Source organism: Etheostoma spectabile, chromosome 5 (assembly GCF_008692095.1).
Source record: "Etheostoma spectabile isolate EspeVRDwgs_2016 chromosome 5, UIUC_Espe_1.0, whole genome shotgun sequence".
Taxonomy (NCBI): domain Eukaryota; kingdom Metazoa; phylum Chordata; class Actinopteri; order Perciformes; family Percidae; genus Etheostoma; species Etheostoma spectabile.
In genome coordinates, this window is record NC_045737.1 from 2349631 (window position 1) to 2376736 (window position 27106).

The 27106-nt window shown below is 42.9% G+C and overlaps 2 long non-coding RNA genes across 2 annotated transcripts; both read right to left on the bottom strand.

Annotated features, from left to right (window-relative positions):
• Nucleotides 1-5331: 5331 nt before the first annotated feature.
• Nucleotides 5332-26893, bottom strand: LOC116689583 (uncharacterized). Its single transcript, XR_004332047.1, has 3 exons — nt 26883-26893; nt 23523-23527; nt 5332-5446 (listed from the first exon to the last, which is right to left on the bottom strand). It is a non-coding gene; the product is annotated as an uncharacterized LOC116689583 (long non-coding RNA).
• LOC116689582 (uncharacterized) lies at nt 25184-25699 on the bottom strand. The gene is made up of 3 exons (XR_004332046.1): nt 25624-25699; nt 25420-25525; nt 25184-25310 (listed from the first exon to the last, which is right to left on the bottom strand). It is a non-coding gene; the product is annotated as an uncharacterized LOC116689582 (long non-coding RNA).
• Nucleotides 26894-27106: the final 213 nt, after the last annotated feature.

The window sequence follows — 27106 nt, forward strand, 5'->3', positions numbered from 1 at the left end:
TTGAATTAAAAAGTGAACATATACTTTGTAAAAAGGCAAAGCATACACAGCTAAACTGTTCTCTTCAGAGCAGTTTGTAGATGAATAAAATTAATGAGGATCAAGTAGCAAGGAATAAGAAGCGACTGATTAACTACATTCTGGCTATGGACTCTGAATACATCTTATCTCAGCCATAAAGACCAGATTTTGGTCCCCCTTTCTTCATCAGTGGGGTAGTCTACATGATACAAAGGTATACACTGCATACCCATTTAGAAAGGTCAAGAATTTCCACATACCCACTTAAAAAAGCCTGAGGATACATTACAATGATTGTTTGGTAACAAATTATCACGCTTTCATTCATTCAGTGATTTAGGAACAACAACACAGTTGCTTGACGGTCATTTTCCGTGCAAATTTAAATTATCCATCATGAACCACTATATTTCCGATATATGGGAGATATAAAACAAAAGCCAACTCAACCTACACTCTTTCAGCCGGCCAATGAAGCTACTGCCGCTGCAGGTGACACTGATGCTATACGCAGTATCAATACAAAATACACATTGGGTGTCGCTCTGTGATGCGTCCCTCTGAGATGGGCGAGTATGAAGCTGGGAGGGAAAAATCACAGTATACTCACTACAAAAAAACTGGACTAGACCACTGCCCAGTATCCATATCAGAATTACACCTTAGTTCCATCAAGGCAGCTGCAGCTAAGCTATTCAGTGCGTTGAAAGCCCATGAAAGCTATTATGTCCCACCATCAAATCCAATTCTGTCCCCTGAAATGAAATCGGCCATTTCACCAGCTCTCTCAATCAATGTTGTCCTTGTTAAATGGCTAAATGAATGGATGCAGGTGTAAAGATATATAAAACAAACAGGCAGGAAGGTGAATAAATGGAAAGAATATGCTGACAATACCTACTGCAGAACAGGTAGATGGCTTTAACATGTTTCTACTAGACACACTTCCTTTAGCTATTCCATGTTTCCTTTGTGTTCAATTCTTCCTGAATAATAAAAAAAAGCAAGGCACCAACAGGGCTACTGCTGATGTAATCTGATAAAATCTTCCATTTTGTGGCATGATAAACTACATTATATGTTAGGTATATTGTGTAGGCTTTTCCTAAAAAACAAAGAATGTCTAATACAGAAGTAATTCCTCTCAGTTATCACATATGACCCACTGAGTGCGTCTGTGCAGAGATCCCGTCCTCCAAACCATACAACGATATAAGTAGTTTAATCCTATCTAATGCAAACCATAGGAGAGTTTCATAAATTAGAGCATCTAGCGATGGCAAGCAACACAAACCACAGGAGAGTTCCATCATTATATCTTATTTATTTATTTTATTATTTTTGGGGCATTTTCAGATTTTATTTTTGAAAATAAACTTTTTGTAAAAATAAACTATGGCCAGTTTCAACTCCACCGCTCAAAGAATCAGATTCAAGAATCGATAAGAACCGGAATCAAAAGGTAGAATCGGAATTGGAATCAGAATCCAAACGATGCCCAACCAACTCTCAAGCCTAAATGTGACGTCAGATTGAAGAATTTCCTATCATGCACATGGCTGCACTACTTTGAGAGTTTACGTGCATCCTAAAATCCAACACTTGTTCGTAAAATGAAGAATTTTGCACAAAAACCAAGATGGCCGACTTCCTGTCGGGTGGAAAAACCTAAAAAAAAATCTCCATGGATTTCAAGATGAGACCTTGTATGTTCCCTCAAAATTTGGTATTTTAATTTCAAATTTTTTCAGAATTCCGAAGCTCGTTAGGGGGCGCAATGGAGCCCCCTGGCAAAACTTGAGCCAATCACTACAGAACTTTGTAGGTTTTGCCACGTCTGACATGTGTGCATGCTTTTGTGAGCTTTGCAGCATGCTAAGCCCCTCAAAAATGCGAGTGACGTCGCGGAATAGGTTCCTTCACACTTTCAGTGCAAAGCACTGTTGGGGCTTTGCATTTTGTGCTCAGGTCCTAATAATCATTTTGTCAACATGGCATGAATACAAAAAGAGGTGGATTTTGTGTTTATGTCATGTCATAGTTATGACAGTGTCAAGATTGAGAGGCTTGGACCCAAATGCAGGAAGGCGAGGAGTGTGCAACAGTGTGAAATAAACTATAATTTTAATGTAAACACAAAAGAACTTACAAACTAGTAAGCAGAGAAGGTAAGTAATCCAGAAAACAGGAACACTGAAGGACTCGTGGAAAAACTCCAGGAACACAAACACCCAAGACAGAACTATTCACAATGGACAGACGAGGAATGAGGAATAAAAAACAACAAACGACAATCCACCAACAACAGACACAGAAAGCACAGGAACTAAATACATTAAGTAAACGAGGGCATAACAAGGGGCAGGTGACACAATGCAGGTGACCAGGTGAAAGACATCAGACAATTACAAAGGCAGGAAAACCAAAAGATCAAGTAAAACAAGACAACACATAAGGGAACAGAGAGACTTCAAAATAAAACAGGAAACACTAACAGAAAACCTACAAAAGAAACTTGACAAAACCGTGACAAAGGTGAAAGACATCAGACAATTACAAAGGCGGGAAACCAAAAGACTGGAAGTAAAAGGAGACAACACATAAGGCAGGGGTGTCAAACTCAATTGCACAGGGGGCCAAAACTCAAAACACACTTAATGTCGAGGGCCGAACAGTATAAACATTTATTTAACAGACTAAATATTGGTGTTTTTTAACCATTAATATGAATCAAAATACAGGATATCATTCCAAAATAAATAAATTTCAACTTAAAATATTTTGCTCTTCATAAAAAAATATCCTGTCAATGCAATACATTCAAAATCTGTTCATGCTGGAATAGAACAAATCTGAAAATATAAATAAAAAATTTAAGTTAAAGTAAAAGTCAAATCATAACAAAACATAACATTCAATTTTAATGCAAATGGGTTGCGAAGCAGCTCGAAATTACTTATCTGTGCCTCAAAGTCATTGAAGCGCCGTGCGAGTTTTTCAGCAAAGGTGGCATTTGGGAATACTGTGGCACTTTCTTGGTTCAGTGTTACTTGGTGACAGGGAAAGTGAGACAAGTTGCATTGGTGCATTTGTGTCTCCCATGAGCGCAGCTTCACTTGAAATGCCTTCACTGCATCATGCATATCAGTTATTATGTGCTCCCGTCCCTGGAGTTGAAGGTTTAAAGCACTAAGATGCGACGTTATGTCAGCCAGGAACGCCAACTCACATTTCCACTTTTCATCCCGCAAAACTGGGCAGTCTTTCCCCTTACTGTCCATGAACTGGCAGATTTCCTCTCGCAGCTCAAAGTGTCTTTTGACCTCCGTATGATACGGCATATTGCCAAACTCGCAATCTATTTCCCGCAGAAATGACTGGAATTGGCGGTGATTTAAAACGTGGGCTCTGATGAAGTTGACAGTTTGTGTTACAGTGTTCATCACATGATCCATTTTTAGGACTTAAGCACTCAGCGATTCCTGGTGTATGATGCAGTGATATACTGTCAACTCACCGGCAGAGTTCTCCTCCCGCATCTTTGAGCGCATCCTTCCCACCAGTCCATTTTTTTCACCACACATCGCAGGTGCGCCATCTGTTGTAAGTCCAACAAGTTTTCCCCATGGCAGTCTCATGTCGGTTACACTTTGAAATACATTTCCAAAGATGTCTTCTCCTTTCGTTGTCCCGTGCATCGATTTAATGTCAAGTATTTCCTCTGTTACGCACAAATTGGAATCCACTCCACGGATGAATATTGCCAGCTGTGCAGTGTCAGTCGCGTCAGTAGTTTCATCCACAGCAAGGGAGTATGCAACAAAATCTTTTGCTCTTTCAATCAACTGTGTTTTCAAATCAGTCTCCATCTCACAAACCCAATTAGCAACAGTGTTTCTGCTGAGGCTTACATTTGCGAATGCTCGCGTTTTATCTGGACAAACGACGTCGCACACTTTCATCATACAATTCTTCACGAATTCCCCCTTGGTAAACGGCCGTCCTGATTTGGCGATCTCTTCGGCCACAATGAAACTTGCTTTCACAGCAGCTTCACTTTGTGATTTCGCTTTGGTGAAAAACGTCTGCTGGGATGTCCAATTCTTCTTCAACTCCTCTACCTTTTGTAGCTTCTGTCCTGCGCTCAGGTTTTTGAACTTGTCCTCATGTTTTGTCTCGTAGTGCCGTCTTAGGTTATACTCCTTCATTACAGCGACTTTACTCCCGCAAAGGAGACACACTAATTTACCTGCAATTTCAGTAAACATATACTCATTCTCCCACCGGCTTTGAAAGCTTCGGTTTTCAGAATAAATTTTTTTCTTGGCCATGGTTGTGGTCTAGCTTTGATTTGATATTAGCGTTGTAGACCGCGAACTTGAACCACGGCTTGCCGTTGGCGGCAATTGCACTGCATCATGGGATTTGTAGTTTGGGGCGTCATATAACAGGGCCATTAAAAACAGATATATAAAATGATCACGCGGGCCGGATATAATTGTATGGCGGGCCGGATGTGGCCCGCGGGCCTTGAGTTTGATACATGTGACATAAGGGAACAGAGAGACAGGAAACACCAACAGAAAACCAACTACAACAGAAACTTGACAAAACCATGACAGACAGTGTAATGTTGTGATTATGTTGATACCTTCAAGTAAAGTGTTACCAAACTTTCTTCGCAACACTGTTCAGAGGACCTCCAACCTTCAACTCTGTGGAGTTTCACAGCTACAGGAACCAGATGAGATGGAGGCATCCTCTCTGCAGTAACGTCACTGTGTCCACATTTGGACACCACTCGCTGCTATTGGCCATATCCGGAAACCTTCAGCCTGACAGACTTTCTGGTCTTTTCGCAGTACTTTGCATTTCCGATTATCACCAAAATGTTAACCGAATTGATGTATACCCATCTAGCAATCTACGTATGAAATGTCCTATATGTACATGGACATTTAGATGTCTCAGTAGTATATGAAAGAGGAAAAGACGTAAGAACGCTTGGGCAATGGATTTTCCCCCTCTATTTTTACTGAACTGTACATTAAGGAGCTCTTATTGCATACTTCAGAATTGTTGAAGCATGGTGTTTTATCGGAAAGGACAGAAGTAAGATCCGGTAGTTTTTGACAGCATTGATGGGACTTTCTTTAACTAACTGTCCGTAGCGGTGTCCGGTTATGTCCAAGGGTAGCGCACGGCTGATTTTCCCGGCGATGACGTACTTTAGCCGGCTCTTGTAAAGTAAAAGCTAAAGTAACAAGTTAACACCATATACTGTTAGAAAGGTAAGACGTCACACAATAGTTTACACCATTAAATTAACTTAAAACATCAATATATCATTTATATTCGTATTTTAACAGATATTTTGATAGAACGTTAGCCAACACGTGTCCAAACGTGGACACAGTGACGCTAGCTTCTAAGCTAGCCTAGTGTCATGTAAGCTTGTTGGTATATGTATGTTCATTTTATTAATCAGTAGCACTTCAAATGTAAATAACATTTCTTCAGCTAAGTTATCAAACGGTAATTTACAGACTGCTCAAAATCTGCGAGGGAATCACCAGCCTACTTTTTGGTTGCCTTTGATCGGTTAACTTATGATCTCCCCAACTGCAACTGCGTTATACGTTTATTTGTATTTCTATACAAGAAGTATCAATAATGTTATTAAGGGTTGTTGGGGGCTGCTTTACATGTAACCAGAATGGTTATGGCGTGTGTGTTTTTGCAGAGTCTGGCGCTTTGCATGTATGTAGTTGTGTTCTGTAATTCAAGATTTGTTTCTGATACAGTACAACAAGATGCTCTTACCACATGCATTTCCCTTAATTTGTGTTTGTCTTTTTATTTGCGGGTCTTTATTTCTACTGCTCTGAATTTTAAGTGTTATGCTAATTAGATGGCCCACTAGAACATTATCAGCTGGAATGTTAGCGGTTTAAACTCGGCCATTAAGCACACTCGCTGCCTAGAATTCCACCGCCATAAGCAAGTATCTATCGCATTGGTTCAGGAAACGCATCTTGCAGAATATAACATATAGCGGTTCCAAAACAAACACTACAAATGTATGCATGTCTCGTGCGCCGCTTCCAAGTCAAAAGGTGTGTTAATTCTAGTAGAAAGAAAATTACAAGATTAGATTTGTTTATGTTCTACTTGCTATTAATAATGCAAATTGTTGTTAACCAATAGTAATTTTTTACCCTCCATCAAGGATTCTATGTTGAGATGCCGTGATTGCCATAGTATTTTAACAGGTGATTTTAATACAACAGTTTGTCCAGAATTGAAATTGGATAAGTCCAGTAGTACATCCTCTACCACAATGCCTGCATCACTGTCTCTCAGATCATTCTTGGCAGATCTAAACATAGTGGATCCCTGGTGTCTCCACCATGACAAAGGCATACTACTTCTACTCCAGCCGCCACGGTGCATCCAGAGTCCTCCATCATTAATAACATTTGTTATTAATGCTGCCCATCCTACTTTCTGACCTTGCCCCAGTTATGTTTACACTGACACCAATTGTTAATAATCCCAAAGTGCACAAGTGGAGGTTTAATAGTCCTCTCCTCAGTAATAAGGCCTTTTTAACACACATGACAGAACATCTTAACAAATGTATCAATCACAAAAAAGAAAGCTGCACCAATGCTCAAACACTGTGGGTGTCCGCTAAATGTTTCATAAGGAGTATATGTATTTTCTTTTCTTCTAAATTGCATTCTGAACGTAGCAAACGGCCTAACGACTAGGGATGATCCGAGTATCCGGCTGAAACGAGTATCCGGTACGGATAAAGCACTTTTGCCGAGTACAAGTATTATACGAGTAATGCGAGTCAATATCCGTGCTCGGATTGAATAAAACTCCTCAACTGGCCGCGCAGCGTTCTGTGATGGTCACAGCGCCCCCCCTGCCTACAAACACGGTCGGCTCTGTCACACACACACAGAACACGGAGAAATACGCTCCCTCGGCTTCTCTCTCTCTCTCTCTCTCTCTCTCTCTTTCTCTCTCTTGCTCCGTCAGTCAATCGAGTCTGTTCCGTTAACGTTTAGGGTTTCTTCATCTTCAGGTTTGTTTTTAACTTCGGTTTGTAGTACTTACATAGTAACCAGTAGATTTCTGGTGAATGTGGGTTTCAGACAGGCTGCTTGGTTGCCCCCCCCGCCCCCCGCCCCCTCTCTCTCTTTCTCTCTCTCTCTCTGACTCACACAAACACACACACACACACACACTCATACCTGGTGTGGAAATAAAAAAAAGAAAAAAGAACCAAAAACAAAAAAAATCACACTGATCATAAAAAAATTAAAAGTTAAAAAAAGAAAGTTATACTGAGTATGAAAACTCTTGTTCATTACATTTTACTTCATAATTGCAACCACATGTGTTGTATTTATTGTTGCAAAACGTTCTGTATATAGTTTGTTTGTTACCATGACAACACCATTGATCTGAAGCTCGATGCTGTCATGTAAATAGTTTTCTAATCAGCAATAAATATAACAATTTCTGATCAACCCATATCAATTGCATGCTTAAAATAACATGCTGGTTAAAGCCCGCCCATTTCAAGACCACCCGACCCATCTTCCGGGTTAAATCTGACCACTTCCGGGTTAGGCCCCGCCCAGTCCGAGTACGGATACGGATACAGATAATTCATGTGGTAAACAGATACAGATACAGATAATGCTGTACTCGCTCATCCCTACTAATGACATTGAAAGACCAATTACACGAATAGAGAAAGAGCAATTAATATTGTATAGTATAGTATAGATTGAATCGAGGAATACACGTGAGCTTGTTCGGCATGGTCTAATCTTAGATTCACAAGTGAAAAGGTTTGTCCGAGATGAGCAAAGATACTATGATGGTGACCGTCCAAGCAGGCTTCTAGCCCTCAGACTTAAACAGTGTGAATCGAAAGCACTAATCAATGCAATTTGTACAACAGAAGGCCAAGTTGTAACACAACCGATGCTATTAATGACGTGTTTAAAGTGTTTTAACGTCTATTCATCTGAAGGCCAACTGGATGCAAAGAGGTGTGCCACATTTCTTTACAGTCTATCCTTACTTGCGTAAGATACTGATGACATGGCAGACTTGGAAAAGTCTATTTCATTAAAATAACTTGAATAGGCAGCAAAATCCTTGAATAGAGGAAAATCACCAGGTCTAGGTTCCCTACCCCCTGAATTTCTGTTCTGGGACCAGGTAGGATCATCAATATTAGACTCTATAAACTATGCAATTAAACAGGGATCATTTCAGAGATCAAAGGAATGCACTAATCACACTCCGAAAGAAAAACAAAACGAAAGGACCCACTGGAATGTTCCAGTTATCCTCTCTCAGTGATTTGTGGAGATATGAAAATGTATTCTAAGGTGCTAGCCACTCACACTATGGAAACTGTAGTAGGCAAAATCATGCACTTTGATCAAACAGCATTCCTTAAAGGGAGGGACACATCTAATAACATCAGAAGGCTCTTTCATATTATTGATGTTGCTGATTCTCTTGAAGAAGGCTATGCTGTTTTCTTGCTTGATGCAGAAAAGGCATTCGACTGCCTCAAATGGGAGTATTTATGGAACGTCCTGGAGAGATTTGGTTTCCATCCAAAGTATATCTCTATGATAAAAACTTTATACAATGGTGCCACAGCCTCTGTCCTTAATGGTACCTTTCAATCTGCTAACTTACACATGCTCACCTGTATTGTTTGCCTTGTCTATAGACCCTCTGGCGCAGGCCATTAGACATAGCAATGTAATATCCCCTATAACTGTTGACCAATCTAGACACTAACTTTCCCTGTATGCCGATGACTGTCTTCTTTTCCTCTCTAATATACAGGAATCCTTACCACGCTGAATCTTTTCAAATATTTTCACAATATGTCAGGATATAAAATAAACTGGTCTAAATCTGCCATTGTCCCTTTGAATTCAGCATCTACCAGCCAACATCCCTATCTGTATGTCTTCACCTACCTTGGCACAGAGATTTATCCTAATCTTCACAAAATTATACTGAAAACTTTGGGACGGGGCTCTCTTCAAGTCTCAATACAAGGCAGAATTTCAACTATCAAAATTAATATCTTGCCTGTTTATATTTTCTGTTCTTTATGATTCCAGCTGCTCCTCCACCTAAATGTATTTCTGAAATGCAATCTCTCAAGTCATAATTTATCTGGGGTGGAAAATGCACCAGAATTAAACTTTACAAAGAAGTAATCTTTCAGGGAGCCTGGAGGTTCCTAATCTGAATTTCTATTACTATGCCTTCCAAATTACGTCATTCCAGGTGTGGACACACCAGGATTTACAAATCATGTGGTGGACAATTAATTTCAATCCTTTCTAATAACATTTGTTCATCACAAAAAAAGGTTAATCTAATTATCAGAAGATTACTGTGCAGTAGATTTTAAAAACAGGCACCACCAGTAACCAGATCTTTAGTTATATAATTTTTTTTGTAAAACCTCTTTTTCGTCTTTAGCCTGTTGATTACTGATGTCAGAAACGGAAGCATAAATGCCAGTGCTGACTACAATCAAGATGAGTTTTTTTTTTTTTTTTTCTTTCACAAATGTACATGGAAGCGTGCTAATGAAACTAAAGTTGTTCAACCAGAAAGAAACACTGCTTCAACATACCTTAAAGCACTAACACATTTAATGGTTGGGGCATGAAATCCTCCTCCTTCCAACACCCACCTCCCCACTGAGCAATCTAACTTCATGAGCTAATTGCTGCTATGATGAATAAAAATAACCCAACGCCACGAGCCAAAACGGGCCTCCTTTTACTATTTATCACATTGCACACCAACTAATGATGTGCCACGTCCTTTTCTCTGAATGTTTAAACATTCAGCACATTCAAAAGGTAGCGGATAATTGGAACAAGGTGACAATCCACGCTTCATAAACCTGGAGCCGTCGCGTTGGCTGCTCCACTCATGATGGAGGCTCATAAATATCAGCCTTAATGAAAGAAATGACTGCGCAGCCAATAAGTCACTCATTTCCTCATTACGCTGGTTTATTTTAACACTACCTGTAACATGCTCCCTCACCCTAACTGCTGCCAGTCACAGGTTTCCACCTGACTTAACATGAGGCTCAGTGCAGTGGACCTGCAGCTGATGAATGCCCTGGGTATCAATATGCATACAGGGACAAAGATTACATGCTGGTGCTGTTGGCTCAGGCAGGCTGACAATGCCTGGGAGCCAGGGGACAATGTTGAACAAAAAACAGATTAAAATCAACATCCTCTAAGAGAAATGGCAGGCAATATGCACTACATGGCCTGTTAGGATATGCAAGGAAGGACTGACACAGTGAAGATTTCAATGGCGGCATGTACAGTCATGCAGTTTCAAAAGAGCAGCTTTGGACTTTTTAAATATTAACTGCAATACCATTACTTAGGAAACAAGCTCTTCAAGTGGGCCTTTGAGGCTGCTATGTTCATTAGATCCCACAATACAAAGGTGTTGGACCACAAACAACATATTGACACATCTGTGAAGTTGAATCTGAGGTCATGCGAGACATGCAAACCTGCAAATCCTGATGGTGTAGGGGTGGAGAAACTACACAACTGATCTCAGACAAAGTCTGAGACTTGAGAGACTTGTTACTGGTGTGAATAAGGGTGTCTTGATTTTGCTTAAGTTTCCATTTGCCTGAAGATATAAGTTATAAATAAGTGTTTTAAATTTGACAATGTAGTGTGGTACATTGCAGGAAAAGGTCAGATATTATATTTCATAAAGGTCTACTTTAAAAATGACATAGCAACTTGTGGTTTAAAAAAAGTAAAAATTGAGAATTTAATCAAACCGTAACCTTAGAATTAAAAATGTAATCAAATCGAGGATTTGGAGAATCGGGACACCCCTAGGTGTTAATGAACACAATAGTCGACATAAAGCAAAAACTTTTTTGTTGTACCCTCTACCTCCTTCCTTCCCCACTCCCAGTTTCTTGTTGCACTGTTGTTGGATACTGCTCTAACCCTTGTGCCTTGTCTTCCTGTCAAAATTGAAAATCAACACTTTTGTTGAGGCTTTTAATCAACGTTTTTAACTTTTACTTAAGTTTTTGTCCCTTTTTTCAACACATTTGTTGCTTTTTTTCAATGTTTGCAACTTTTTTGACATTTTCAACACTATGTAACACCAATTTATTAACTTTAGGGATATTTAGGGATTAATTAGACTAAAAAAAAGTTTCAGAAATAGGCCTATAGCCAGGGCCCAATAGTAATGGTTCCCCTTGGCAACCAGTCAATTTGCAAACAATTTGTGGCCTCTGGTGGCCCTGTTGGCAACCACCTGTTCAATATTTCTTTTCTTTTATATATATATATATATATATATATATATATATAAAAAAACTTAGAAATCTTGTTTCAAAAGACGTAAATATTTTATTGGATGTCTCCGTAAAGTAGAAACACTACGTTTGTGCGCGACACATTATTTTAAGGATTCCCGGAAGATCAAGCTTACAGCACTATATGCTTTTCCTTGTTGGTCCTCCTGACTTAGTTCGCCATTACTATTTCACACAGCTGCTCCACAGCAGTGTCAGCAGTGGGAGTGCTTTACATGGTGAGAACCCTCGCAGCTCCTCATTTGAAAGGCAGAAAGTAAGGAGGTGTCAGACTAATCCTTGACAGTAAGATTGGCTAAACTAAAATGCATAAAAAGGATATGCATGCACCAGAAGTAGGAGACCACGGAGTGAACTCGAGAATAGGTGCTGGAGACAATAAAAGGACAGGACTCAAAAACACCATTTGTGCTATTTGTTCACTGACATGCTCTCACACGCTAACCACAACATGAACTCTAAAAGAAATCTGATTCAAATCGAAGGAACAGTAGTTGTGAATGCTCAGCTGTGTATACAAATTACTGCCAACCACTTCCCAAAGCATACCATCTATTTTAGGATACATTTCTTATTTTGCAGGATTCTTCTTGTTACAGTTTGTTGTAGTACAGTATAAAACAGACTTGCATGAGATAGGTACAGTAATCCAAATCCAAAGCATTTAGTTGGATTTTTGTTACAAAGTCCTGTATCACTGCGTAATTATGCAGTTGTGAGCGGTCATGTTTTTAAGATTCTCACAAATTGCCCACAAAGGTGTGAGGGAAAACAAGCAAACAGCAACATTTGAGACATAAATTGGCTCACCAAAACCAAACCCTGCAAGAAGACCAAATTCATTGTTTGTCACTGATGACATCCATTTTTAGGGGTCCAAGCCTGAGGCTGTAGGAACTGCGGTAGAAAAGCTACTTGGTTAACACAGCAGGGCTGTAGAACCCTATTATTTTCACAAAGATTATTAGGGTACAGAAACTGAAGGAATTATTATTATTCTTTATCTTAAGAACTTTGACCATCAACCAACAGACTACTCCTGATATTCTTGTGCTGGCTTGGGAAGAATATTGATAATTCAGATGTGGCTCTCTTTAATTATAATTTTTATGGAATAGATTGGTTAGTTAGTCGTGGTGGAGTTGGAATATATGTAAAATCTTGTCTCCTAGAGTCAATTTTAAATGCTGTTTCTCTTCCTAATTGCTTTGAATTTCTAGCTCTAAAGGTCCATCGTGGTTCTCCCTCATTTGAAGCTTATTCTATTGACTCCTTAGTGAATATGCTCTCTAAATGCTGATGAACTACTCATATTAAGTGACATAAATCTGAATTGGCTGAGTAATGCTTATTTGCAGTTAAAAATTTTCATGTGCAGTCTACACATATCACAATTGATAACGGAGCCAACTAGACCACATTCTAAAGATTACTCCAAATCTACACTCTTAGACCTAATTTTTACCAACAAGGCTGGAAAATATTCCACTAGTGGTGTCTTTGAGCTAGGAGTCAGCGATCACTGCCCCATTGTCTGTGTAAGGGATGTGCGGGTAAAAAAGACAGCGTCTCAGGTGGTCTGCAAGAGGAACCTTAGAACGTTTGATGCAGAGCAGTTTTGGGGGGACTTAACAGATTGGGACTGGAGTTACAGTGGTGTGAAAAAGTGTTTGCCCCCTTCCTCATTTCCTGTTCCTTTGCATGTTTGTCACACTTAAGTGTTTCGGAACATCAAACCAATTTAAACAATAGTCAAGGACAACACAACTAAACACAAAATGCAATTTGTAAATTAAAGCTGCAAGCAGCGATGGAGGGCCCTCGCTAACCCGCGCCAGTCGGGGTTACTGGCGGACCCTCTCCTTGCGACCGCGCATTTTCGCGTCACTCGACGCTGAAATCGTTGCCATGAAAAGTGAACTCCCTGCTGAGTTCATTGATACCTCATACAAGCCTATACGTCATACAGGTCATTATCTGGGAAAGGGGGCGTGGCCGCATCATAAGGGGGCGGGTCAAACCTCCCCAATAAAAATGGAAGTCTCTGCTGAGTTCATTGATACCTCACACCAGCCTATACGTCAGACAAGTCATTATCTGGGAAGGGGGCGTGGCCCGCATCTAGGGGCGGGTCAAACATCACATAAAATGAAGTCTCTGCTGAGTTCATGACACCTCACATAAGTATCTACGTTTACACGTTCAATGTTATAAGGGGTCGTGGCCTGAGTGACTGCGGGTCATGATGGAGTCAGGGGCCTACTCACGATCACAGTAACCACACAGTTCTCAGTTTCATGTAAATCGATGATGTTGGTCATATAAGGCTTATTTCTGTTGCCAAGGGGGCGCTATCTCCAAAGGCCAATTGGCCTGTAGGTGTCCTCAGGACTTGGACTCTTGGTGTTTGTGGGAAATTTCAAGCGAGAGAGCGACAACGTCAACTGTAGTTACAGCCACTTATTCTCCCTTGCTAAACACTCCAAGATGGCCCCATGCCCACGCCCACACCGTATGACGAACGTTTTTCTTTTAAAACTTTTCATCTTCAACATCTTATGATGACACAGACCAAGTTTGAGTTGCATCGGATAAAATCTCTAGATGATTCGTTAAAGTATAGCACCTGTCTTTGTAGGCCTACTGCCTGTTGCACTATGGGGCGCTATGCTTTGAGCGAATTTCGCAGTGTAGATGTCGGTCAGGGGCGGAATCTGATGAATCGTGAAAGGTTTCACCCAGATTTGACAAAGTACACTAGTAGTACATGCCTGTTGAACGTGTACTAAACCTCAAATGGCCGCCATGCCACTCCACACCGTTTTGACGAAAAGTTTTTCTTTTCATAACTTTTCATCGGTAACATCTTAGTATGATACACCCACTTGAAGAATGATCGATGAATCTCTAGGAGGAGTTTCGTTACAGTATAGCAACCTTTCTTTTAGGCCTACTTCCTGTTGCCCTAGGGGCGCTATGACTTTTACCAATGGCCGTGTACATTCGTCAGGGGACTCTGTATAATTGTGAAAATTTTCGAGCTAATCGTACAACGTACGCTCGATTACACCACCTTCCTGTTTCGTGGTGGCGAATCGCACCAAAATGCCCTGCCCTGCCCACGGCCACTACCCGAATGACGAAAAGTTTTTTCTTTTATAACTTATCATCGTACATGTTACAGGACACACCCAAGTTTGAGCCGTCGGACTAAAGCGCTATGATAGTTCGTTAGAAAGTACGAACTGTGAAATGAAATCGCACTAATTCGCAACGTTCCACAACAAAAATGCGGAACTTCCTGTTGGGTTTAGGGTGGGCTACCATCGAGTTTTATCCGCCCTGCCATGTACATATGTTTCCAAGTGTCGTGATTCTACGTATAAGCAGTGCAGGGGCCCTAATTTTCCGTAATATTGTTTGGCGCTACGAGACATGTCTGTGCGCCTATTCCCGAAAACCATTAAATACGTAAATTTTACCAGACCAATGATGCACCGCCAATTTGGTGAGTTTTTGAATATGATAAGTCCTCAAAAAAGGCCATTCATTTGGCCGGAAAATAATAGAAGAATAATAATACTATAATATTAAGCGCAAGCAGCTGGAGGAGCCCTCGCTCACCCCAGCGCCAGTCGGGGTTCCGGCGGACTCCTCCCCTTGCGACCGCGCCTTTGCGCGTCACTTCACGCTGAAAATCGTCGCCAATGAAAAGGAACGTTCCCGCTGAGTTCATTGATACCTCCCAGCCTATACGTCATACATGTCACTATCTGTGAAAGGGGGCTGCCGCATTCATAGGGGGCGGGTCAACATCACCAATGCAAAGGAAGTCTCTTCTGAGTTCCCATGATACCTCACACAAGCCAACTTCATACAGGTCAGTATCTGTGAAAGGGGCGTGCCGCATCATAGGGGCGGGTCCAAACATCACCATAAACAAGGCAGTCTTGCTGAGTTCAATGACACCTCACACAAGACTAACTCATAGAGGTCATTATAAATGAGACGAACTATCGTGAAGGGGGCGTGCCGCACAAAGGGGCGGGTCAAACACACCATTGAAAAGAAGGTCTCGCCTGAGTTCCTTGATACCTCACCAAGCCTATACGTCATACAGGTCATTATCTGTTAACGGGGGGCCGGTGGCCGCATCATAAAAGGGGTCGGTCAAACATCACCCATAAAAACTGAAGTCCTCTGCTGCTTCAATTACACCGTCCACCATACCTATACGTCCTAGATGTCACTATCTGTGAAAGGTGCGTGGCCGCATCATATGGTGACGGGTCAACCATCACCATGAAAAGGGAACGCCCTGCTGAGTTCATTGATAACCTCACCAACCTATACCCATACAGCTCCGTATCTAGTAAGGGGGCGTGGCCGCATCATAGGGGGCGGGTCAACCTCACCAATAAAACGGGAATCTCTGCTGAGTTCATGACACCTCACATAAGTATCTACGTTAAACGGTTCAAATGCTATGAAAGGGGGCGTGGCCGAGTGACTGGTGTGGTCCGACTAATGGGTCCGCATCACTATCACATGTAGACCACACGTGTCTAAGTTTCATGTAAATCGGATGATGTGTGTCATAGAGGTCAATATTCCTTTTTCCAGTGGTGGCGCTATCTCCAAAACTCCATATTGGCCTGTAGGTGTCTTAAGGGGGGCCGGCCTTGACTCTTGGGTGTTTGTGGGAAATTTCAAGCAGATCGGAACACGTACACTTTTAGTTTCAGCCAATTTCATCTTCAGTCGCTAACACCCCTTTAAAAAATGGCCGCCGGGCCACCGCCCACACCGTAGGACGAACAGTTTTTCTTTTAATAACTTTTCAGCGTAACATCTTAGGATCTACCACCAATTGGAAGATGATCGGACTGACATCTCTAGAGGGATCGTTAAAGTATAGCACCTTGTCTTTTAGCCTACTTCCTGTTGCCACTGGGGTGCGCTAATTCTTGAAGCCAATAGCGCGTGTCTAGATTTCGTCAGGCGACTCTGATGCGTCGTGGTAAAAGTTTCGAGCTAATCGGACAACGTACGCTGGGTTACACCCCTTCCTGTTTTTGGTGGCGAATCGCACAAATGCCGCCCCGCACGGCCACGCCCTATGACGAAAAGTGTTTTCTTTTTAAAACTTTCATTCGGTTAACTGTTAAATGACTCACCCACCAAGTTTGAAGCTGATCGGACGAAAGCCTCTAGGAGGTTTTCTTCAAAGTAACTAACATGTGGAATGGTCAGAAAATCCGCACTAATTTCGCACATTCAAAACAAAATGGGCGGACTTCCTGGGGGTTTAGGGGGGGCTACCCTGGAGTTTGTTTGTCCGCCCTGCCAGATACCTATGTTTACCAGTTTGCGTGAGGTCTACGATAAACGTAGTGCGGGGCTGAATTTTCGTAATATTGTAGGTGGCGCTAGCGATCCATTTTGTGCCCTATTGCCCAACCATGAAAATACTAAATTTTTCACCAGACTGATGCGACCGCCAAATTTGGTGATTTTTTGAATATGATTCCGCGCCAAAAAGGGCAATTCTTTGACGGAAAAGAATAATAATAATAATTAAAGCTATCAATCATGCGATGAGGGCCCTCGCTACCCCGGCCAGTCGTGGTTACGGGCTGACGCCTCCCCTTGCGACCGCTCATTTGCACGTCCACTCGTGCCCCCTGAACATTGTCGCCAATGACAAAGTGAACTCCCCTGCGGAGTTTCACTGATACCTCACACAAGCCTATACATCAGTACACGTCTTATCCGGTCGAGAATGTGGGGCGGGCCGCATCATCAGAGGGCGTGTCAAACGTCACCAATTAAAAAGTACCTCTCTGCTGATTCCTTGATACCTCATACACGCCGTTACTCGTCATACAGGTATTATCTGGGAAAGGGGGCGTGGCCGCATCAAGGGGGCGGGTCAAATCACTAATAAAAAGAAAGTCTCTGCTGAGTTCATTGATACCTTACACGAGCTGAACATCTACAACTCACGATCTGTTAAAGGGGGCTTGGCCGCATCATATTGGGGCGTTTCAAACATCACCAATAAAAAGTAAGTCTCTGCTGAGTTCATTTGATACCTCCCCAAGCCTAACTTCAGACAGCTCCTTATCTGCGAAAGGGGGCGTGGCCGCATCATAGGGGGGGCGGGTCAACTCACCCAATAAACAGGAAGTCTCGCTGAGGTTCAATTATACCTCACAAGCCTATACGTCATCAGTCATTATCTGTGAAAGGGGGCGTGGCCGCATCATAAAGGGGCGGGTCAAACATCACCAATAAAAAGGAAGTCTCTGCTGAGTTCAATGACACCTCACACAAGACTATACGTCATAGAGGTCACTATCTGTGAAAGGGGGCGTGGCCGCATCATAAGGGGCTGGTCAAACATCACCATGAAAAAGAAGTCTCTTCTGATTTCATTGATACCTCACACAAGCCTATACGTCATAACAGGTCATTATCTGTGAAAGGGCGTGGCCGCATCATAAAGGGGCGGGTCAAACATCACCAATAAAAAAGGAAGTCTCTGCTGAGTTCAATGACACCTCACAAAGTGTCTACGTTAAACGGTTCAAATGTTTGAAAGGGGGCGTGGCCTGAGTGACTGGGCGTGTCATAATATAGGGGCCGCCTCAGTATCACATGTACCACACGTTTTAAGTTTTCATGTAATCGGATGATGTTTGTCATTTAAGCTTATTTCCTGTTGCCAGGTGGTGGCGCTATCTCCAAAAGTCCATATTGGCCTGTAGTGTCCTCAGCCTGGACTCTTGGTGTTGTGGGAAATTTAAAGCAGATACGACAACGTACCACTGTAGTTAACAGCCACTTAATTCTTCATTGCTAAACACTCAAGATGGCCGCCATGCCACGCCCGACACCGTATGACGAAACGTTTTTCTTTTATATAACTTTTCATCTTTAACATCTTATGATGACACAGACCAAGTTTGAAGTTGATCGATAAAATCTCTAGGAGGATTCGTAAAGTATAGCACCTTGTCTTTTAGGCCTACTTCCTCCTGTTGCCAATAGGGGGCGCTATGACTTTGAGGCGATTTCGGAGTGTAGATGTCGTCAGGGCGGACTCTGAATGAATCCTGAAAGTTTCAAGCAGATTTGACAAAGTACACTGTAGTTACAGCCATTTAAACAGTGATCGCTAACGCTCAAAATGGCCGCCATGCCCACGCCCACACCGTTTAACGAAAGGTTTTTCTTTTAATAACTTTTCATCTTCCACATCTTAAATGACTCAGACTGAATTTGAAGTCGATCTGATGAAATCTCTAGGAGGAGTTCGTTAAAGTATAGCACCTTGTCTTTTAGAATTACTTCCTGTTGCCACTAGGGGGCGCTATGACTTTGAGCGAATTTCGGCATGTAGATATATTCAGGGGCGGACACTGATGAATCCTTGAAAGTTTCGAGGCAATTGGACACTGTACACTCAAGTTACACTCACTTCCTGTCAGCAGCTATTTCCTGTTGCCAGATGTGGCGGCTATCTCCAAAAGTAAATTTTGGCCTGTAGGTGTCCTAAGGCCGGGACTCTTGGTGATTGGGGAAATTTCAAGCAGATACGACAACGTACACTGTAGTTACAGCCATTTCATCTTCATCGCTAAACACCCAAAATGGCCGCCATGCCACGCCCACACCGTATGACGAAAGTTTTTTCTTTTAATAACTTTTCATCGTCAACATCTTAGGATGATACACACCAAGTTTGAAGCTGATCGGATGAAATCTCTAGGGGAGTTCGTTAAAGTATAGCACCTTGTCTTTTAGCCCTACATCCTGTTGCCACTAGGGGCGCTATGACTTTGAGCCAATAGCGGCGTGTAGTTGTCGTCAGGGGCGGACTCTGATGAATCGTGGAAAGTTTCAAACCAATCGGACAGTACGCTCAAGTTACACCCACTTCCTGTTTCGGTGGCGAATCGCACAAAATGGCTGCCCCGCCACGGCCACGCCCTATGACGAAAAGTTTTCTTTTAATAACTTTTCATCGTTAACATGTTAAGATGACACACCCCAAGTTTGAAGATGATCGGACGAAGCTCTAGGAGGAGTTCGTCAAAGTACGACATGTGGAAATGGGCAAAATCGCACTAATTTCGCACGTTCAAAACAAATTGCGGACTTCCTGTTGGTTTTAGGGGGGGGCGACCATGGAGTTTTATGTCCGCCCTGCCATGATACATATGTGTACCAAGTTTTGTGAGTCTACGATAAACGTAGTGCAGGGGCTGAATTGTCATAATATTGTAGGTGGCGCTAGCGAGCCATTTTGTGCGCCTATTCCCGAAACCATTAAAATACGTAAATTTTCACCAGACCTGATGCGACCGCCAATTTGGTGAGTTTTTGAATAGATAAGTCCTCCAAAAAGGCAATTCATTTGGCGGAAAAAGAATAAGAATAATAATAATTAAGCTGCAAGCAGCGATGGAGGGCCCTCGCTAACCCGCGCCAGTCGGGGTTACTGCGGACGCCTCTCCTTGCAACCGCGCATTTGCGCGTCACTCGTACCCTAAAATCGTCGCCAATGAAAAGTGAACTCCCTGCTGAGTTCACTGATACCTCACACAAGACTATACGTCATACAGGTCATTATCCGTGAAAGGGGGCGTGGCCGCATCATAAGGGGGCGTGTCAAACATCACCAATAAAAAAGGAAGTCTCTGCTGAGTTCATTGATACCTTACACAAGCCTATACGTCATACAAGTCATTATGTGTGAAAGGGGGCGTGGCCGCATAATAGTGGGGCGGGTCAAACATCACCAATAAAAAAGGAAGTCCCTGCTGACTTCATTGATACCTCACACAAGCCTATAAGTCATACAGGTCACTATCTGTGAAAGGGGGCGTGGCCGCATCATAAAGGGGCGGATCAAACATCACCAGTGAAAAGGGAAGTCCCTGCTGAGTTCATTGATACCTCACACAAGCCTATAAGTCATACAGGTCACTATCTGTGAAAGGGGGCGTGGCCGCATCATAAGGGGGCGTGTCAAACATCACCAATAAAAAAGGAAGTCTCTGCTGAGTTCATTGATACATCACATAAGCCTATACGTCATACAGCTCCTTCTGGGAAAGGGGCCGTGCCGCATCATAGGGGGCGGGTCAAACATCACCAATAAAAAGGAAAGTCTCTGCTGATTTCATTGACACCTCACATAAGTATCTACGTTAAACGGTTCCAAATGTTATGAAAGGGGCGTGGCCGGAGTGACTGGCGTGGTCATAATATAGGGGCCTCCTCCCTATCACATGTAGACACCACATTTTAAGTTTCATGTAAATCGGATGATGTTTGTCATATAAGGCTTATTTCCTGTTGCCAGTGGTGGCGCTATCTCCAAAAGTCCCTATTGCCTCTAGGTGTCCTCAGGCCGGACTCTTGTGTGTTGTGGAAATTTCAAGCAGATACGACAACGTACACTGTAGTACGCCACTTAATTCTTCATTGCTAACACTCAAGATGGCCGCCATGCCACGCCCACACCGTTTAACGAAAAGTTTTTCTTTTAATAACTTTTCATCTTCAACACTTAAGATGACTCAGACTGAATTTGAAGTCGATCTGATGAAACTCTAGGAGGAGTTCGTTAAAGTATAGCACCTTGTCCTTTAGAACTACTTCCTGTTGCCACTAGGGGGCGCTATGACTTTGAGCGAAGTTCGGCATGTAGATGTCGTCAGGGCCGGACTCTGATGAAACCTGGAAAGTTTTGAGCAATCGGACAATGTCCACTCAAGTTACACTCACTTCCTGTTATAAGGCATATTTCCTGTTGCCAGATGTGGCGCTATCTCCAAAACTCCATTTGGCCTGTGGGTGTCCTCAGGCCTGGACTCTTGGTGTTTGTGGGAAATTTCAAGCAGATACGACAACGTACACTGTAGTTACAGCCAATTTCATCTTCATCGCTAACACCCAAATGGCCGCCATGCCACGCCCACACCGTATGACACGAAAATTTTTCTTTTAATAACTTTTCTTCTCATCAGACTAGGATGAACACACCAAGTTTGAAGTTGATCGATGAAATCTCTAGGAGGAGTTCGTTAAAGTATAGCACCTTGTCTTTTAGGCCTACTTCCTGTTGCCACTAGGGGGCGCTATGACTTGAGAGCCAATAGCGGTTGGATTAGTCAGGGGCGGACTCTGATGAGTCCTGGAAAGTTTCGAGGTAATCGGACACGTACGCTCGAGTTACACCCACTTCCTGTTTCGGTGGCGAATCGCACAAAATGGCCGCCCCGCCACGGCCACGCCCTATGACGAAAAGTTTTTCTTTTAATAACTTTTCATCGTTAACATGTTAAGATGACACACACCAAGTTTGAAGCTGATCGGACGAAAGCTCTAGGAGGAGTTCGTTAAGTACGACATGTGGAAATGGGCAAAATCGCACTAATTTCGCACATTCAAAACAATGGCGGACTTCCTGTTGGGTTTAGGGGGGGGCTACCATGGAGTTTTATGTCCGGCCTGCCATGATACATATGTGTACCAAGTTTCGTGACTCTACGTTAAACGTAGTGCAGGGGCTGAATTTTCGTAATATTGTAGGTGGCGCTAGCGAGCCATTTTTGTGCGCCTATTCCCGAAACCATTAAAATACGTAAATTTTCACCAGACCTGATGCGACCGCCAAATTTTTGAGTTTTTGAATATGATAAGTCCTCCAAAAGGCAATTCATTTGACGGAAAATAATAATAATAATAATATAATAATAATAATAATTCCTTCAGTTCCAATAGGCCTTCGCCGCCTGTCGGCGCTCGGCCCTAATAAAGAATTAAAGCTGCAGCAGCGATGGAGGCCCTCGCTAACCCGCGCCAGTCGGGGTTACTGGCGGACGCCTCTCCTTGCGACCGCGCAATAAAGCATCACTCGTACGCTGAAAATCGTCGCCCATGAAAAGTGAACTCCCTGCTGAGTTCATTGATACCTCACACAAGCCTATACGTCATACAAGTCATTATCTGTGAAAGGGGGCGTGCCGCATCATATTGGGGCGGGTCAAACGTCACCAATAAAAAAGGAAGTCCCTGCTGAGTCATTGATACCTTACACAAGCCTATATGTCATACAAGTCATTATCTGTGAAAGGGGGCGTGGCCGCATAATAGTGGGGCGGTCAAACATCACCAATAAAAAAAGAAGTCCCTGCTGAGTTCATTGATACCTTACACGAGCCTATACGTCATACAACTCACTATCTGTGGAATGGGGCGTGGCCGCATCATAAGGGGGCGGTCAAACATCACCAATAAAAAAGGAAGTCTCTGCTGAGTTCTATGGCATCTCACACAAACTGTACCTATAACGTTTCAAATGTTATGAAAGGGGCGTGGCCTGAGTGACTGGGCGTGGTCATAATATAGGGCCGCCTCACTATCACATGTAGACCACATTCTAAGTTTCATGTAAATCGGATGATGTTTGTCTTATAAGGCATATTTCTTTGTTGCCAGATGTGTCGCTATCTCCAAAACTCCATATGGCCTGTAGGTGTCCTCAGGCCGGGACTCTGGTGTTTGTGGAAATTTCCAGCAGATCCGACAACGTACACTGTAGTTACAGCCACTTAATTCTTCATTGCTAATCACTCAAAATGGCCGCCATGCCACGCCCACACCCTATGACGAAACGTTTTTCTTTTAATAACTTTTCATCTTCAACTCTTAAGATGTCACACACCAAGTTTGAAGTTGATCGGATAAAATCTCTAGGAGGAGTTCGTTAAAGTATAGCACCTTGTCTTTTAGGCCTACTTCCTGTTGCCAATAGGGGGCGCTATGACTTTGAGCGAATTTCGGCGTGTAGATGTCGTCAGGGGCGGACTCTGATTGAATCCTGAAAGTTTCAAGCAGATTTGACAAAGTACACTGTAGTTACAGCCATTTTAACAGTGATCGCTAAACACTCAAAATGGCCGCCATGCCACGCCCACACCGTTTAACGAAAAGTTTTTCTTTTAATAACTTTTCATCTTCAACATCTTAAGATGACTCAGACTGAATTTAAAGTCGATCTGATGAAATCTCTAGGAGGAGTTCGTTAAAGTATAGCAACTTGTCTTTAAGAACTACTTCCTGTTGCCACTAGGGGCGCTATGACTTTGAGCGAAGTTCGGCATGTAGATGTCGTCAGGGGCGGACTCTGATGAATCCTGAAAAGTTTCAAGCCAATTGGACAATGTACACTCAAGTTACACTCACTTCCTGTCAGACGGCATATTTCCTGTTGCCAGATGGTGGCGCTATCTCCAAAGTCCATATTGGCCTGTAGGTGTCCTCAGGCCTGGACTCTTGGTGTTTGTGGGAAATTTCAAGCAGATAGGACAACGTACACTGTAGTTACAGCCAATTTCATCTTCATCGCTAAACACCCAAAATGGCCGCCATGCCACGCCCACACCGTATGACGAAAAGTTTTTCTTTTAATAACTTTTCATCGGTAACATCTTAGGATGATACACACCAAGTTTGAAGATGATCGGATGAAATCTCTAGGAGGAGTTCGTTAAGTATAGCACCTTGTCTTTTAGGCCTACTTCCTGTTGCCACTAGGGGCGCTATGACTTTGAGCCAATAGCGGCGTGTAGATGTCGTCAGGGGCGGACTCTGATGAGTCGTGAAAGTTTCGGGCTAATCGGACAACGTACGCTCGGTTACACCCACTTCCTGTTTCGGTGGCGAATTGCACAAAATGGCCGCCCCGCCACGCCACGCCCTATGACGAAAAGTTTTTCTTTTAATAACTTTTCATCGTTAACATGTTAAGATGACACACACCAAGTTTGAAGATGATCGGACGAAGCTCTAGGAGGAGTTCGTTAAAGTACGACATGGGAAATGGGCAAAATCGCACTAATTTCGCACGTTCAAAAACAAATGGCGGACTTCCTGTTGGTTTAGGGGGGGGCTACCATGGAGTTTTATGTCCGCCCTGCCATGATACATATGTGTACCAAGTTTCGTGAGTCTACGATAAACTAGTGCAGGGCTGAATTTTCGTAATATTGTAGGTGGCGCTAGCGAGCCATTTTGTGCGCCTATTCCCGAAACCATTAAAATATACGTAAATTTTCACCAGACCTGATGCGACCGCCAAATTGGTTGAGTTTTTGAATATGATAAGTCCTCCAAAAAGGCAATTCATTTGGCGGAAAATAATAAGAATAATAATAATTCCTTCAGTTCCAATAGGGCCTTCGCCGCCTGTCGGCGCTCGGGGCCTAATAATAAAGAAAGAATAATAATTCCTTCAGTTCCAATAGGGCCTTCGCCGCCTGTCGGCGCTCGGGCCCTAATTATACATAGCAATACAGCAATACAGCAATAAGGAAACGCTGTGTGAAGATCTTCCCTGCTGTCAAGATCTGCTCCTCTCAAATGATGTCCGCCAGCTGGTGGAGGTGCTTGGCTGTGCTGCCCCTCACTGCAGCACAACGATGGCTGAAGAACGGACAAAAACCGGAGAACGTTGATTATGATTCATTGAATTTACTTTTAATGCTGCTGCTACATTTCCAACTAGATTCTGATCACATCCTCTCCTCTTACCTCAACCCTGTGTTGAGGAGAACATTTATTATTCTACCGGGATTGCAGCCCTCCACCAACGCATCCAGGGCGAGGTTAGTCAGCTGGTGAATGAAGGCATCTGTGTCAACTTCAGCAGCAGGAGGCGGCTTGTCCACTGTGCCTCAGTGTCCATGGACCTCCCCAGGTGGGCATGAAGCTCTGCTATGGTGTCAATTGCAGCACAAGCCACAGCAGAGCACAGGTTATTCATCTAGATAGTGAAAAAGAGTCAATACTCCTGTGTACATAGTACAGGTACATGCATAAGTAGGCAAATGAGAACTGAGAGGAAAGAGGAAAGAGGAAAATGTCTGCAGTACCGCTTCTATGAGGACCAGGCAGACTTCATGCAGTTTGGTTTGCACGTATTCTGGATGGTGTCGTGCCAGAGCTCGAACAGATTTCAATCCATCAATGTTCTCCTCCCTGTGTTTTTAGATAATCATTGCTTTAGAACCAACAGCAGACTGCAGTGGCCCATGCTGTTAAAATCTATCTTTACTTCTGAACTGTGGATGTCCTACCAATTATCTGAGGTCAGCTGCGTGAAGCAGAGGGACAGGCTCTTTGCAGGACTGACTTAAGGTTGAAGGTCTTCCTTTAGGTGATATTTTGTCCCACAGCGAGGTCCTTTTTTCTTAGGCAGGGCAGCTTCTGATGGAGGTGCTGGAAATTTAGGTGCCACCGTCAGGAACCCACGGCAAGGTCCTTTTCTGTGGGCCGGGGCAGCTTCTGAAGGTGGTGCTGGAATTCTGGGCGCCACCACCGGTGTCCCACAACGAAGTCTGCTTCTGTTGGGCGGGGCAGCTTCTGATGGAGGTGCTGGAACCTTGGGTGCCATCGCCAGGGTCCCATGGTGAGGTATTTTGCTGTTGGGTTGGACAGTTTTTGATGGATGTGCTGTAAACCTGGGTGCCAACTTTAGGATCCTATTAGATGCCGTTGGTTCCGGTGAAGGATGGTGGCGAGACTCAAATGTCTCTAGTGTCTTCATAAATCCCTTCATAAATAAGTCTGTGTTGACTGGAGCTTGCATCCATCAGCCACCTCCTAGGCTGTTCAGATTACCAACAAAAATAGTTATGAATATTCAAATTTCCACTTTACTGTAATCACAATCTTCACCTATTTCCATTCAATTTTCTATAAAGAAAGTCATCACTCAACAGTATTAACATACCTGAGCCACCAAATTTCATAGTTATCACTGGGAGACGAGATGGTCTCCTGGTTGCTCTGGGAAGAGGGGGAGGAGAAGGAGGAGGAGGAGGGGTGAAAAGCTTCTTCTCATAGCAAGGCTCCTCTTCCACCAACGTCTGGTTGGTCCTGGATGTCCGAACTCTTTTGTCATCCTTTAAAATAGGCCTTCTTCTCCTGGGAGAAACTGGAGGCTGAGGTGAGGGAAGGGTATCCTTCTGGATTGAAAATCCCATTGTCTTACTATTCTCATCAATTTGGGAATTCTGTGAACTACACAGTCTCTCTAATCTTTGAAGGAGTGCAAAAAACTCAGCCCTTTAAGCTCTCTCAATGTCCAAAATCCTGGACTGACTACTTTAGCCACTGTTTCTTCTGTAGCTCTCTGATGGCTCTTTGTTCAGATTGCAGTATTATAGATTTCACCACATTTACAACATTTCAAAGGTAGTGCAGCCCAGGACGTCATTAGGCCCATTTTAGGGGGGCTGAAGCTACCCCAAAGTGTTCCTAAGCACCCCTCAATGATACTGAGAACAACAATTTGATCTATCAATAACTGTATAATCATTCATATAGACCCAACAAATGATATATAGCCAGCTACAAAAGAAATAGCTGAAAAGTCTGAAGTTAGAGAGAAGTACAAAGAGTAGTTGTGCTATCAAGATGATGCACCACACCTGCTTGGTGCTTTGATGTGAACTGTGAGCTTTCAGAGCATTGCAGACGGGAGTGTTGCAAGTAAGTTGAGGATTCATCTTGTCTTGTTGCTACTCTCAACAGACTCAACAAACTGATCAGCAAGGC